The sequence below is a fragment of the Streptopelia decaocto genome (assembly GCF_964273445.1).
Source record: "Streptopelia decaocto genome assembly, chromosome: 4".
Taxonomy (NCBI): Eukaryota; Metazoa; Chordata; class Aves; order Columbiformes; family Columbidae; genus Streptopelia; species Streptopelia decaocto.
The window spans coordinates 40,342,686-40,356,066 of record NC_138658.1 but is presented as its reverse complement, the minus strand read 5'-3'; the positions used below and the strand labels follow the sequence as shown (position 1 = coordinate 40,356,066).

General features: G+C 34.7%; 1 protein-coding gene across 2 annotated transcripts in view; it reads left to right on the top strand.

Moving 5' to 3' along the window:
* GLRA3 (glycine receptor alpha 3) overlaps positions 1–13,381 on the top strand; it is a gene marked incomplete at both ends in the record, with an annotated part of 80,892 nt that overhangs the window by 3,186 nt on the left and 64,325 nt on the right. The window lies entirely within an intron of this gene.

Genomic DNA, 13,381 nt, shown 5'->3' with positions numbered 1-13,381 from the left:
CATGAAGATCATATTTTTGAGTCAAATAGTTTTATGACATCTCTCAAACTCCCAACAGCACCAGCACAGCTCTGTTAGAACTACGCTGTCAGGGACTTGCCAAGGACTCTGCTCTCTCCTTGAAGAGCATGGTATAGGTATTTTATATGAAGACCTGTGTATAGGGAAAGCACAGGATAAAAAGGTAGGTGGCACTGTGGAAGTGTAAAATAGATTTTCCCTATATGATATTTCTTTAGGTAGCCATATTAGCTTAGACTATAAATCATGCTATGATTAGATTATTGCCTCTTTCCTTGTTCTATTCACTGCCTCATTGGCCTTATTTTGAAGGAAACAGTGTCACAGAGACAGCTAATTACACTTAGAGACCAGATTCTTGTGGAAAAAACCTCCATGAGACCTAACTCTGGGGCATGTCTGAGCTCATGGTTAACTGATTTTGAAATTATCCTTGCATTGCATTGCAAATTGATTTCAGATGAATAGCTTGAAGAAGCAGAAGTGAATATTCTTTGGGCCAACATTAGTTCCTACAAATAATGAAAAAGAAAAAACAAAAGCTAAAAAAGATTAAATCTGGCAGTATCTTATTAATATGTTAAGAATTATACCTACAATACTATTCAAGAAATAAAAGTGTCTGCTAAAATCAGGATGTGAATAAAACAGTGTGTGAAATAAAATGTAGTAATTCAGAATGAGGGCTTTGAGGCACAGTACCTTTCCTTGGCAGCCAAGACTCAATTTGAAAAGTTTCTGTGGGATAGATCAGTAGACAGACTCTAGGTCCCAGTGAAAAAAATTTGATGTGTCTCAGAGAGCAGCAAGGGAAGGGGAGGTGAGCTGAGAGTTCAAGACTCACAGCAAGGCAACCTGGAGCAGGGTCCTACCAAAAACGTTTCCAGACCCACAGAACCTGTGCAGGAGCAGAGCAGATCCAGCCCAAATAATGATTCAGATTGCAAGGCAAAGCTGGTAGTGATGAGATGGGTCTAACGTCAAGCCAAAAAGTGAGGTCAGCTCAGGGTCAGAATTAGGAAGGTACAAGGCTGGGTGAAGGTGCACTTTAACAGTAGCTCATCCAGAGACGAAGAGCATCCCCCAGCACTCCCCAGGGAGTTAAAAACAAAACAAAAAACAAACAAACAAAAAAACCCAACCCAAACAAACCAACAAAAAAAAAAAAAACCCACAACAACACAAACAAACCACAGAGAAAAAGAGAAAAAAAAAGAAAAAAAAAAAACACAGTTCCTGAGCGAAGAGGAATGAACCCTTGTTGAGACTTCTACAGCTTTTTATCAAACAGCTCTGCTTCAGAGCTGGGCTACTGTATTATCAGAGCTGGCACTGAGCCCAGGTAGCCAAACCCCTGGGATGAAGGAAATACAGTCACGGTCTTTATGAAATGTCAAGCAGAGCATTGGCGTTCCCTTGTAGGATGTTCCCATAGGCAGGCATTGTACTTTCCAAAACTCTGACAAAAAAGTGGGTTTTTTTGTGACCAATAATATGTAATTCAATTTCTCTTGTATTTCAACTATATCAGTGAAACACCAAAATCCCTGTGAACCAAATAGGAGTTTTGTAATAAGTACAAATTCATTCAGAACTTTTATTATCCATTCTTTATTTCTATTTTTTAATTGACTACCAGTTTACAATTTTGAGAAAGAATTGTGTAGATTTTTGAGTTTATAATATTATAAACTGTCACAAAATTAAATAACAAAGAAATTTCAATTAAAAACGTGAGTTTCAATTCTTACTGTGCTAGTGACACTTTCTTACTCTGTGACCTCTTATAATTCTTTCCTAGGTAATTGATGCTTACAACAACTGAAAGCAAGTAATATTGGGACATAAGTGCTGTGCTTCTGTATGATGAAAAATGCAGTATCTCATCTATCAGATTGGTCCTGTCCAGATATCCTAGGAATCATGAAAATTAGAGAAAATGAAAATTTTTATAAGATTAGGGCTTCTTATTTTAACAGATTTAGCATACAACCTTCAAATGACCTTACTGATTTTTATGTAATAATACATATAGGGAAAGATTCCCACAAATCAGCTTTTCTCAAGTAAAGAGCAATGAAGAGCCCTTCTGTGTGGTGTTGCATCTTCTCATTTTTATTGTTCTTCCTACCGATCTTCATGATGTTTATTGAAAGACTCAGTAAAAGGAGATAGGAACTAAAAAGAACTAGTTTTACCTTCACTGATATGTAGGCATTGTGAACAGATGGAGCAAAGGGCACCTTTTTGAGGATATCAACTACCAGCAGAAAGGTAACATCTCAGAGAGCAGGAAAAGAGCGAGCTAGAAACCATGTGTAACAAGAATGAAGGACCAAAAACAGGAGAATGAGAAGAGCATCAGGAAGCAGAACATTCTGCACAATAAAGTCAAGAGAAAAGAAAGCAAGAATCTTTGAGATTGCGCTTTTTTGTAGCACAGGCATAGATTATTTTTATGGCTTCTGAAGCGATATGATCCATCTTCACTGATGTCTTTAGATGCTGTGTCAATGTGAATGCCAAGTAGTGTGAGTAAAAAGAAAAATGAAGGAAAAAGTACAAACAAAGACAGCAAGCGATTATAAAAGTATAAAAGAATGCATTTTCTTATTACTCTTCCAGTCAGCTGTCTAATGAATTGCTCCAGCATTATTAAACAGCAAACAGGGTGATAATACTTTGTGTACATTGCAGTGGACTTTCTACATAATGAGCACTTCCTATATAATTTTCCTATACCACATAGTACCCCATTATTTCCCTAGCCCTACTGCAGATGTACAAAATGAGCAAGGAAAGGAGAAAGATTCAGGGCTACTTCCAGGTAGGAACTTCCCTAAGAAAGACCAGTCCTCTACAATATTGGTATAACTGAAGTTTCTATTTGGTGACATGAAATATTAGCGAAATGCAGTTTCCAAGGAAAGCCAGCTTGAGACAATAGAAAATGTAGAAAAGTTCAAGAAGACTCTGACCTGAGATAATCATGCTGTCACTGATGGGACTGTTGAAAGAGTGGAGTTCCACAAACAGGTGTTGGGGCTGCTGGCTAATACAATTCAATGGCCATAGGAAAAATGCAAAGCAGCAGATTATCCTGAGACTATTTCAGTGAAACAATAAAGTGAGCAGAAAGTAAACACAGGAATACTAAATTATCTCAGACTGTGAGGCTGAGTTAATTGGTATTAACCTGTATGTGATTCTTACAGCTACATCTAATTTTGGAAGGTTATCATAAGAAGAATCAGTGCAGCTGTGATATTTAAAAGAGCAAACTAGTATTTTTGCTCTTCCTGATTAAAATTCAAGCTGCAGTTATAGCTATATAACCTACTGTCTTAAGATTTTGCCTTTTGTTGCATTCCATCTTTGATGTAAAATCTATATTAAAATATCTTTGACATAAAAAAATAATATTGGAATATGCTATGCATCTCATCATTGCCCAAGGGTTCACATACCATGTGCAGTTTGCATAAGACTCTACTATGTCTAGAATTTATCTCATTTCTTATTAAATTCTTCTGTCTTTCAGAATTGTGAAAGCTAAAATATAAGCCTAATGTAATACTAAGTAGCATCTTTGAGGATTCACAGGTACCAGAATATATAATTTCCAAGATTAATTTTTATAAAATGGGCTGTTAACAAATTTGTATGATTTTTAGCAATTGACTTTCAATTCACAACTAACCACTCAGTAAAAACGCCTATTAAAAACAGTTATACCAGCATGGTTTTTCTGAAGGCGGTGGGTTTTTTAAAATTTTGATTACTTTACATGTTAGATGGTGACTACCCAGCATAGGGACTTTTTTGTGAATAGTTGGTTAATAATGTTCTGAGATACAGTGGGAATTGATTATTAAGAAGATCCTGAGTTTTTGTCCTGTTAAGGTTTTTAATTTCATAACATTTTCAAAATTGCCCTGTAGTCTCTTAAATTCAGTGATACACGGGAGGGTCCCTGCTCTGGGCATATGTAGGTTAAGACATATTCATCTGCAGGGACCAACTAAACTTCCAGTTTTGTGAGCAACATGTCAAATGGCTAAGGGTGCCCTACTAGATACATAGAACAAATGTCACCAAGTGGTAACTTACTGGCAAAAGTAGGGTAAAACTTTTCATTTTTTGAGGGAAAAATAAAACTTTTGGCATCATTCATGACTAAAGCACTGATTTCACACAGTTAAATTATGACTAAATACAGTATTCTAAGATAAATATTAATTCTATGCCTAAGCATCTGTGTAACACATCCATGAAGGGATGCACACCTGACTGATGCTTTCCCTGATGCTATTAGGTCAGATCTATTACATCTGACTCAGTAGTATTAGAACTAAAATCCAAGTAGGCAGATTTCAGCATCACATCTGGACTGCATCCTATTAAATACTGTTTTTGAGATCATACTGGGTTTTCTTTGGTTTTGTTTGTTTGTTTGTTGTTTGTTGTTGTTGTTTTTTGTTTGTTTGTTTTTTCTTTACCTATCAGAAAGAATGTTTTATCCAAATTCCTTTTTTTTTTTCTGAAAAGAAAAATAAGCAGATTTATTAGAGCTTGCAAGGTTTGTCACAGTTTGCTCTAACTCTTCACTTGCAAGAGTTAAAGTAAAATAAATTATCTATGGTTTTCCTTCAGTTCTCACACACTGAAGATTGGATGCTCAATTGTTTTGAACAAGATACTGTGATTTTTTACTACACAGAGTGAATATGAGATACACCCACTTGAAATGGTAATACATGATTACAAAATGTACAATACAGTAGAGTACCAGAATTTTAAAAGCTATATGCAACCAGTTTCTGCGTATATCCATTAACATTTTTCCTCCAAAACTTATCCATAAATTCTAACACTGAGCAAATGAACTCTAAGAACATATCTGTGCCTTTAAGTATTTTTGTAGCTCCTGAACACAGATCTTGGGATGTAAGAGTACTCAAATTTTCATCTATAATCAAAAAGTGAGCACAAATGCACTTGTTCAGATTCTCTAAGTAACAGGGAACAGAAAACAGTATTTTCCTCCTTTGTAACAGTGATGTCTCCTGAAGGAGATGAAGTGTCTTGCACATAATAAAGACTGAAACACATTCAGTCATGGTCTTTCCTTTGTCCAGCACATTTCCAATTTGTTTATATGAAGCTTACAAGACTCAGATTATAATTAAGGGGGTGCTAGATACGTGGCATAAGCAAGGCTAATACAGCAAAGACAAAGCATGTATCTGAGGGCACTTTCTGTGTCTGCAAAAGAATGTGAGGATGTGTAGTGGACCAGGATAATTTTGGTGGAAACATGAAAGGCAAGCAGCACTGCTTTTTAACCTTCACATTATTTTCTGTGTCTTATTCAGTAAGGAATATGCTCCAGTGCGTGCATCAGGAAAACTGGGTGCTGTCATTATGTAGCATAAATCCTTCCACTCTTCTCATGACCCTGAAGCTCAACCCTGTTGTTCCTTAAAGAAAGTCTTATATTATCATAGTGTTGATTGTAGGTAAAATTAATAAAAAGGAAAAAAAAATATTTAACACATTTATCTCATGTAAGTTAATAGAGCTCTTCCTGTCTTACAGAAAATTTCAAAGCACTGAAAAGCTTTATTGCTTTTTCAATGCATAGAAATAATTTTAAGTTGCAGAAAGCAGGAAAAAAAATCTCTGCCCATTCTGTGGAGGAGATGTTCAGATATATATATATATTTTTAATTTAGAATGCAAAACCCCACCTTCAGTTCCCATCAACATCAAAAAACATACTGTGTCTGGCAGAATAGAAAGGACAATACACAATATTCCCCCAAGCTTGCCAACACTTCATTAAAACAACATTGAAACAGATATGTTTCTGTAAAAAAGCTATTTCAAGAAATCAGTACTTTTCTAACTAGAAATATTTTATCTTAACTGCAAATTTTTAATCACTAGTAATAACACAGTGTATACAATATAATTAGCTGACTAATCAAAATAAACAATTTAATCTGAAGCATTTTGGGAAAGAACTTCATATAGCACTGAGTTCTATTTACTGGTAAGTTTTGACTTGTCTGGGCTGTAGTCCTCCTGCTTGTTGAAATACTTTATTTTTAGGTGAGTGACTCTTAAGCTATATTCAGTTTTCTCTTCCTGAACTTACATCTTATCAAACTCATTTTGGAGAAAAAGTCTCATCTTCTGAACAGCCATCTGACATGCTCACAGCAGATACAGGACTACACTGTTGTACTGATACAAGCAGAGCTTCCTTAAGGCAAATGGAATAATGTTTAATTGAATTGTGCTTCAGTCTTCCCAAACCCTGGGTTTTCATTCCAAGTGGAATTTTAATCTAGTTTTGATAAACCCCAGCCATTTCATTGTATTATACGAATTTCTGTGAAGATTTTTTATGAAGAGTAAAAGACTTGTTTGAGAAGAAACATATCAAATAACCCCGGTTTTCAGTTTCAGTTAGTCTTCAATTCATAGAAGCAGATTTTTAAAGCAAAATAAGACAAAGGAGGAACAGAAGACTTGTAGCATTCTAAATGATCATTAATTAGGATTACAATAAATATATTTTTTCTACAGATGCACACTTCAGTGGACACTGTTTTGTTTACAGTGAGTGAGAGTACAGCAACCTCATGGATGCAAAGTAAGCTGACGGGGCAGTGCCACAACAACAGTAAAAAATCTAGGCAATTAATTATAAAAAGAAATCACAGTGATATGTAGCTCTACAATTTAAAGGACATTTTGGGATGTATTAAAAATATAGGATCAACAAAGCAGTTGCAATCTGTAGAATTCAGTTTTCAGTATTCACAGATTGCTCCTAGATCTGGGAAGAACCTGCAGTTTTTAGCCAGGCAATGTCTCATTTTAATCTCCTTTCAATCTAGTGTTGCCTCATTGACATCAGTCGAATTACTATTCATTGTGGTGAAAGACACCAGTCAGTTCCTCCACAATTTCGGTTGGTTAGAGGAATCATTCATTAATCATAAAACCAAATGTAACTGTTCAGTTCTGACATACATTTATAGAATGATTTCTGGTGTTATAAAGGATAATATTATGAAATTATTTTACTCAGTCATTTTGCATTCTATCCATTACTCCAATAACTTTTCTCCATTATTCAATTAATACGCAAATTAATCTTTATAATCATGTAGTAATTCAAGTTCATACTACTGTAGAGAAGTGATTTATGGTTTCTATTTTCAAAGATATTCTATTCATTTTAGCCAAGTATTATCTGTCTAAAAACAAACAAACAAACAAACAACAACAAAACCAGGAAGAGTTAATTGAATTTTGGGAAGATCTGACTGTTGTCAAGAACTTAGCCCATGCACTATGTCTTTGGAAGAGTCAGAGATTTGTTAGAATTTGAATATCTGAAACATTATCTACTCCTGTTTGAGTCAGATCTTTGCCCAAAAACATAGCATAGAAACTAAGACCTGAGTTTGGAACATTTATAAAAATAAGGTGTACAACAGGTACAAAACACTACTAAGGAAGTAAGTGCTTCTGGGAAAACAATGAGCAAATACTCAGATTAGAGCAATAATTCACAAAATATCTTAAGAAAATTCACATGGTACATAGCTAAAATTGGCAACAATAAACTTGTCTTAAACAAGAAAGCAAAATTAGACAGGCAACCCGTAGCTTATTCAATGTATAGCTTAATAGGATTATGAAGAATGCTGGCAAACTAGTTTTCTCCCTTTAACCCAAGAGGTTTTTTTTTTGTTTCAAAAGGGTGAGTAGTAAAGCATTGTGCTTATATATATGCACAGAGTCATAAACAAAAAGAAGTATATACCAGTTTAGCCTCATCTAGAATATGAAGTCCTTTGACCCACAGAATGGTGATCAGGTCAGAGTGACTTAATCAGAAGAGTTAAAACCACATTATTCACTATTTTTCCTCTCTGTTAAGAAAAGCCACAGCAATCCAAACCTTTTTAAACTATAGTACATAAAGTAAAAAAGCTATAAACATATATAATTTTACTTCCATGACAAACAGGACTGGAGAAAGACTAAGGGCTGGAAGAATTCTCAACCATATTAATAAAATGGAAAAAAATGACACTGTAAAGCTATCAGAAACATCTTTGCAAAATACTTTTAACCATTACCTAACCTACAAATACCACTAAAATGCCATGTTATTTCAGTCACTGAAACAGAAAAATAATTTTTTTCCAAATCCAAAAGAAAAAACGTTTTTGATAGTTGCACAGAAATGCAATCACATATACTTTTCATTGTTGTTTTCATTTCAAACCACTAAAATAATACATAATGGACAATTAATGATCTTAAACCAGAAAATTATTGTTTGTTGCACATAAAAATTGTTACTTTGGCTGAAAATGTGTCCTGATGTAACTCTACTTAAAATTAGTCTGATCTTTTGAACTCATTTAAAATAAGAGGACAAAAGGTCAACTAGAAAAATCTAAAATTGTGAAAAATCAGTAGAAAAATCTCACCTGTCAGAGAAAATATTCAAAAATTCTTCTGTGGATTTTTCTTAGAAAACACCTCTTTAAAATCTTGGTGATACAATGCTTCTGCTCCTGTTAGTTGAAGTGACAGTCTTTGGCAAACGTGAGCTAAGAGTTCTGTGCTTCTCTCTGACCTGATAAAATTATTATTATCTAAAACATTGCAGGATATGAAAATCTGTACTTTCATTGCATCAGGAATTGACAACTTCATGACCTACTTCATGACCTAGAAAGCAAGACATTATTGTCAGTTTTAACAGAAATAATAGAAAAAGAATTTGGAATCTCAGTCTTTTTTTAAGACATTGCAAACTTAATACTTTCTCCTTCATTTGCTGTCTTTGGGTGTAGCACATAACCCTTTTCCATTAGTCTTTTGCCTTTGGAAACTCACTTTTTTTTTTTTTTTTTCCCCTTCAGAAGGAGATTAATTTATTCACAAATAAAGCTCAAGTAGAATTATTTTCATGCTGGAATAGAAAGGAGTTGGAAGGAAATTATCTCCTTGCATTAACCTTGATCCGTAGAAGAAGGTAATGTCATCTAATTCAGGCAACTAAATGAGGAGTTCTGTTACCCCAGGATCCCAATGTAGATAATGTAAAGAGACTGAGTCTTTCAAAAGATAATTCAGAGAAGGAGCTCAATTTTGAGTCTTGTTTTGCTCCTCAGAAGAAATTCTTTCTGTGTGAATCTGAATGGGACAGTGGTTACAGCCAATTCTGTACGACACTTCCAGGACTCCTGTCTTTCCAGAATGGCCCCAGTTTTTCATGAAGCAATATTGCCTCCAATAAGAGAAATCTATTTATTTTCTGGTTTCTGTGAAGGATTATAATTTTAAGTAGACCAAAGAGATTGCCTTATAATTTTATTGCAATTTTTAAAAATATTAGCTTTAAACATATTTCCCCAGCCTTCTGAGCTCCCAGTCCACAGTATTTGCCTTATCTGCGAGACTTTCTAAATGTAAAATTGTTTATTGGAATTAAAAGCAGAAAATTGCATTTCTCTTCTGACATCTCAGGTAGCAAGTTTAAACACATCACACCTCAGAAGAACATGTCATGCTACTTGACTGAACAAATGCCTTTTAACAGCAAACTGCAAAGATTTGGAAAAAACTTCAGGAAACAGCTTTACTCACAAAAATCAGTCTAATTAGTATGTTTATGCTTTACATTGACCTTTTTTTTCCTAAAATTGAAAGGAGTTCTTATTGTTCTGAGAAAGGAGGATTCATTTTGATTCAAATATGCGAAACACTTTCATTTGAATGGGCTTGGGACCTTCAGTGGTCCTTCTTGTCAACATTTTGTGTTTGTTTTAAGCTGTCATATTCTGGAACATTCTTCTCTCAGAAAGGTATTTTTTGTCAGGTCTATATTAATCCTTGGAATAATGTGAAATTCTATATACTATAAACTCTGATCCTTTTAGTTATTTTCCTACTTTAATGAAAAAATTAGCAAGTTACATACACTCCCTTTACAACAACAATAAAAAAAATCTTCGACCTCTTCAAACATAAAGTTAATTTTCTCCATCAGTCATACAAAATACATTTTACTGAGAGATCTGTATTGCGCAAAAGAGGATTTAAATGCTGTCTTCATACCACAAAATCTTACTGCCACAATTTTCAAAATGCAATTATCAGACACCACCTATTTGATAATAATTTCATTTTAGCAGACCTTGTTAATTATATGGTTATTTGGAATATTTTCTGTTTTAAAACTAATGAATTCTATCACTTTTACTGACAGTTACAGAATCAAGGGAAGTAGTCATGAGATTAATTCACCTGTCATTGGTGAGCCAATGAATAAGTACCAACTCGGACTAATTTACTGAAATGCTTTTGTGTATTGCCGTTTGTGAGAGCATATTGGTTGGCTGCAGGTTTTGCTTTCCTTATGAGTATGTAATTAATTTCCTTGAGATTCTCTGCAAAGCTTTTTAACGTTAAGTGCATTAAAAACATTTAAGCATCAGCTGGAGAGAATGGACCACAAACACAAGATCAAATTGCTCCAGGGATTTGGCCACACTTGCTGTCTTAAACAATAAGCTAAGTAAGGAAATGAAGGAGCTATTGGACCATCCTAATGCACGCAAAGCATCCTGTAACAGCTCTGTAGTATGCACTGCAAGATGAAATACAAAATCTCTGCCTCTCTGAATGGCTAGGATGGATTGTGTTTGAGACAAATAATTTATGATCATATAAGAAAAATTAGCAAGCCAAATATGACAGCAACTTGGTGTTAATATAAGATTTTCAAGATAAAATACATAGGTAGTTTAACTGTGGAAGAAAATTAAGATACCATCTAATTCAAAGATTAATTGCATTAATTGTATTCAAAAGTAAGTTAATGAAACAACACAACTGGAAGTGATTTTTAAGAACCCACCTTGAAGATGAAAAGTTTTAAAAAGAGAGGAGAAATCAGTGAAAAATAGGACTTCCTGTAGCACACAGAGAATATAAAAGTCTGAAAATCAGTATGATTGAAATTACTTTTTAAAATATAACTTTTAAAATAAAGCATATATAAAGCATTTTCATCTGTAAAGTTCCTTTCATTTACTTGTGCTTTGGTAAACAAGTGCAGAATTTTGGGGCAGATAAAAAAAAGAAATCTTACGAGTAGGAATACAGTGGTTCTTCAAAAAAACATGGGAAAGTAATCCGATTTTTGTAGCTTTAAATGTTTCAGAGAAGGAAACGTTTGTGGAGATTGTGAAATTCCCTTTGAAGAGTTTTTCTCAATTGTTTTGTTTTGGAGGAAAGGAAGAGAGAGAGGGATTTTCTCTCACAAACATGCCTACTTTAAATAGACACTCCAGGAGCACAGATTCATGACCCATGCTTTCTCTTGCTAGCTAAATTGCCAGCTGCTAGATGAGATCTCCAATTTAAATTCGATAGATGTTGGTGCTCTGAGTGCATAGCTGTGTTAACTGTATATTTTTTTCAGAGTTCTGTACTAGTAATTATCTTAAACACATGAAAGAATGATAATGCAAACATATCCACAGCAGTGGAGTTAGAAGTGAGTCCCATCACTTGCAATCACAGTCTGTACATGTCACAGAATCCTAATCTCTAGCTTCATCTTGAAACACACAGCGCTTTTCTACCTCTACTCAAAGTGCTAAACTATTCTCGAACTGAAGCGTTTCAGTGATTGAAAACCTTTTAATTTGTGATCTAAATTTGTCCCTGGCCTCTTCATATTCATGACAATATTATAATTTACCCTAAAATTCTTTCCTCCTTGCAGGTGCATGTTACAGGTAGAACATTAGCTCATTTTTTCTCAGTAGTGGTCAACCTCTGATTTTTAAGCTGCCTGTAGCTTCTGGGCAGCACAAGTGCAGTTTCCATTCCAGAACCTAACTCTATACTGCGCAGGGAGCTGATGCTCATGCAACCACTGGGCAGGTCAAATATCCTGCTGTTAAAGGAATTGTGCAAAATGGGCCAACATTGCCAATTGTAACCTGCAACACTGATTATAGGTTACAGTACAGACATCTGCAAGCCTGCAATGCAGCTCCACCATAGAAGGACTCTGAGAAGACACCCTTCTCTACTTTGAACTACTCCCATTGCTTCCCTTCCTTAACCTCTTCAAGTCTGTAATGTGTCTTTTGGCAATCTGAAGATTTTTGCATGAGATTTGTAACATCTACTCTGAATTTAGGCTGCTTTTCTATATATCATAGGTCATTCCTTTTCTCCAAGCTACCCATATATGAAACACAACACCTTATATTTTGCTAAATTAAGTCTTCCAGAAAGCTGTACTGCCTTGGCTGGTACAGTTTGATCCTCTGTTAAATTAACTTTATTATTAAAACTGTCTGCCTGAATTCCCATCTGAATTTGTTTGTCTCTCATTGTTTGTCCTCTGCCTTTCTTCTTTAGATAAATGTCCATAATTTTATGACCCTTTGAGGTATTTATACACTTCAATCATGTTATTTTTCAATCTTCTTTTTGATAAACTAAGCAAATTGAGCTCTTAAAGTCTCTTACCATAAGAAAATTTCCCTCAACTCTCAGATCATGTTTTAGTGGCTTTGTTCAGTATGTTCCCTAATGCTTTAATGTCCTTTTAAAACTTGGACATGGAATTTGATGCAATGTCCCAGAACCGGTGTCATGAATACCTTATAAAATAGTAAGTTACCTTCATGGTCCTACTCACTTCTTCACTCTTGCCACACCAATGTATAACACACTAGTGCAGTGAGAACTTGACCACAACAGTGCTGAGTTGTTCAAGACGAATTCTGAATCCTTTTTCAGACTCATCACTGTCTCCAACTCTGCCCACATTCCAAATTCATATAACTCTTAATATCCTTTCTTTATTTTAAACTGTTCTACTTAAGAAATTGGTTTATTTTCTTGCCCTTGTCAATATTTATAACCCTGTCATTTTTTTGCAATTCTTAGCTTTAAACCATCGATGATTTTGTATTTTCTTTCCAGACCACAGATGTCAGTGCTGAACACCATTCTTACTACAACTCCCTACAGCACCTTTTTGTCTAGAATTTGTGATGTGTGTGCTGATTTAGAGAAACCACATGTTGGCTGTACCATGCTCCTTCTTAGTCTAGGATTTATATCCCACTGTAAATGTCTTCAGCTTGACCTAAACAGTTCTTACTTAAATATGACTTTTGGTAGGTCATGCACTGTCAGAGATCTGTAATTCAGGATATTTTCGCATCTCAGTCCATGAAATTTCAACTTGACAGTCTTCAAGGCACGATGCAAAGCTCATCTCCTCTCATTTTAG